The sequence below is a fragment of the Myotis yumanensis genome, unplaced genomic scaffold, assembly GCF_028538775.1.
Source record: "Myotis yumanensis isolate MYYU_CA2020_CCGP unplaced genomic scaffold, mMyoYum1.0.hap1 SCAF_3, whole genome shotgun sequence".
In the NCBI taxonomy this organism is placed as follows: Eukaryota; Metazoa; Chordata; class Mammalia; order Chiroptera; family Vespertilionidae; genus Myotis; species Myotis yumanensis.
This window is the reverse complement of record NW_027223754.1, coordinates 88,005,987-88,009,258: the sequence shown is the minus strand read 5'-3', so window position 1 is coordinate 88,009,258 and position 3,272 is coordinate 88,005,987. Positions and strand designations below refer to the sequence as shown.

At 36.0% G+C, this 3,272-nt stretch overlaps 1 pseudogene; it reads left to right on the top strand.

Moving 5' to 3' along the window:
• Nucleotides 1-339: 339 nt before the first annotated feature.
• Nucleotides 340-1,314, top strand: LOC139005073 (SIN3-HDAC complex-associated factor-like; annotated as a pseudogene).
• Nucleotides 1,315-3,272: the final 1,958 nt, after the last annotated feature.

Below are 3,272 nucleotides of genomic sequence, written 5' to 3'. Positions count from 1 at the left end.
TTTATCCTCTAAAAATTAATAAATTTTTGGTCAATATTTACTTAGATTTACTAATGTGTCTACTAACTTATTTGTTCATCATTGATTCTTGCATTCTAGCCTTTCCTACTGGGTTTATATTTCTTCTTTCTGCAGGGTCTGTGTGAAGGAAATTTTCTTAGTCTTGGTTTAAAATGTCTTTATTTTGAGAACTGCAGAAGCAATCTTTCTAGACAAGGCAGTTGAGAAGGAAGGAGCAATTGAAGGGGTGGGTGGTTTGCCTGGATTGCACGTCACACCTTGGGAACATTATTGCATGTGGAATGGCTGCTTTTGGAAGACTACTGTCCAGAAGCAAAGATGTTTGGTTTTCACAAGCGAAAGATGTTCCCAAAATATAGAGGAATGCTGTATTTGCAGAGCTAAGTCCTCCAGTTCCTGATTCACTGTCAGTAAATGCTATGAGAACTGTTTTGAGTTGCATGAGACATCTATAATGCCTGTGTCCTGCTTATGAAAAGATAAACGAAATTGCTGGCAGGATTAAACACATACACACACACACACACACACACACACACACACACACCAAACAAACCTAGAATCATGTAGCAGATGCATGGGCAGGACCCAGTTTAAAGACTACATTGAGTCACTGACCAAGTAGCTTAGTTGGTTGGAGCATCATCCCTATGCTCCAGGGTTGCAGGTTTGATTTCTGGTTGGGGCACATACAGGAATCAACCAATGAATGTATAAAAAAGTGGAACAACACATATCTCTATTTCTCTCATTCTCTCTCCCTTCCTCTCTCTCTAAAATCAATCAGTAAAATAATAATAATAATAATTTTAAGACTACATTGAAACCAGTGAAAGGGGAAACTCTATCTGGAAACACGATAAAAAAAGCAATCAGATCAGCAAACTGCAGAAGTAATTTAAAGGCCACAATTTCAATGCTCACAGTACCACTTCAAGTGCCTCCCGGCTCAACCTCCTTGTTACAGTAACTAGTCAGATGATGGCTCAGATACAGAGATGGCTTCTGGCTCTAACAGAATGCCAGGTTTTTCTTTTTATTTTCTTTTTAGATCTCACATACTGGAAAAGAGAGAAAATATGTTGAGGGATTATCTATAAAGGCCGTTTTGGGGAAGTTTGCAGTGGCACACATCTATTGAAGCCTGGTTGCAGAAATAAGAAAGCAGCTGTTAAGAAGCTGGAGGAACGGGGGCCAGAGTCTTTGCCCATCTCCACTCAGGAGTGGTGGTTGAGGTTTATGTAGAAGAGGAACAAAAAAAGATTTAAATTTTAGGGGGAAAAAAAGCAACAAAATGACCCTTCTATTTTTAACTTGAATACCAAAAGACAATTCTGCCAAAAGACAATTTCTAGAATTGTTTTGAGTGTATTATTTTTCTTTCAGTGCCACAAGTTCCACAAACTCTGAAGCCAGTGCCTAGCTCACTAAAAAAAAAAGGGGGGGGGGGGTACATAATATTTAATATGCTGAGTATTTCATAGAAAAACTGGATGCTGCTGTAAAGTACTCTTTAAGTCTTTTTAAATCCCCTTCTAATGAATGAAACTAGGGGAATTTCAGGTGACAGAGGTTGGATTTGTTGTATGATAAATCTATGTAGTTTTAGTCTTTCTATATTGAAAAGCAGTGGTTGGGGCATTTTAAAATATTGCTGGCTACACTTGTTTTCCTTCACGATAATAAATTTGTCATTACTCAGTAACATGGACTTGCCCCTACAGGTAGTTGTTAATATTTTTGAAATATTATGGTCTTGCCAAAGTTCTAATGTTTCAAACCTGAATATTAAGCAGGACAGTCTAAACTCTCCGGTGTAAATACCTTGAAGGAGTAATTTCTAAATATAAAAAGAGGTAACTGGACTGTTTATGTTGTACTACGGATCACTTTCCTCATATTGGTATTTAATAAAGATTTTAATTTATATGAAACTTTTAAAGCAGAACCAAAGCTCCTCTTGTGGAAACATCAAGTCCTTAAGATACATATTCTTGCATGAATAGTACCAAAGTTTTACCACATGGCAAAGAACACACTCTATTAAAAATGTTAAATTATCTGAAAATAAAATGTGCAAGTCTTCAAGATGGCATAAAAAAACCAAAGGTTAATGCTTCGTGGGGCACATTTCTCAGAGGACTTGCGGAGGTGCGTAAATAATTGACTTTCTGTTTGTGTTACATAACTGCTGACTGCATTGCAAATCTGCACAATTCAGTTTTAGCTGTGGATTACTTCAGTTGACCTTTGTAAAGATTTTATCTGTAGAGTGGTTATTTGACTTGCTTTAACCTATTAGAGTTTTGGGTTTTATTTTTTCACTATATTAAAGTAAAATTCTAATAAAAGAAAAGAGGTGTGCTAATGCTGAGCGGATTGGTTTGGGATTGGCTTCTTTCAGTCAGGCTTTCTGAACATTGAGATGTTACATGATAAATCCAGAATGTGGAGTCCTTCAATTCTAACATTTTTATGAAAAGCCTATTACTTGAACCAAAGCCAAAGTACCCTTATTGCGTCTTTTCTAAAAGTTCACGAAAGATATTACCAGTTCAGACTTTTCATAATGAAGGAGGAGCATTTGGCTACCTTATAATAAAAAAGTCAGTTCTTATTTTTAAAGATGGACTTTAAAAATTGGATAGTATAAATAACAATAAGGAGTGAACCACTTTTTATGGGCACCCTGTAGTTTATAGTTCTTAATCTAAACTTACAATTTTATACGACTTCGGAAGAAACTACAAGCCATCCTTAGGCATGCACTAGACCAGGGGTCCTCATACTTTTTAAACAGGGGGCCAGTTCACTGTCCCTCAGACCGTTGGAGGGCCGGACTATAGTTTAAAAAAAAACTATGAACAAATTCCTATGCACACTGCACATATCTTATTTTGAAGAAAAAAAACAAAATGGGAACAAATACAATATTTGTATTTGCATGTGGCCCACGGGCCGTAGTTTGAGGACCCCTGCACTAGACAATGAGTTGGGTTGGTTCTCCCACAGCCTTTAAGGTGTATTTCAAGAGTCCCAGACATAATCATCTTCCTCCTGAGTTATTTTGAAATGGTTCTTTTTTTATTTTTGTACATTTTGGCTGTAGTATTGGTAGAATATAATTATTGGTAGAACTATAACATGGATCATCTCTACTTCTATATTTATTTATTTATTACTAGACCTCAACCACAGTCTTTTTTTTTTTTTCTTTTTTTTAAAAATATATCTTATTGATTTTCTACAGA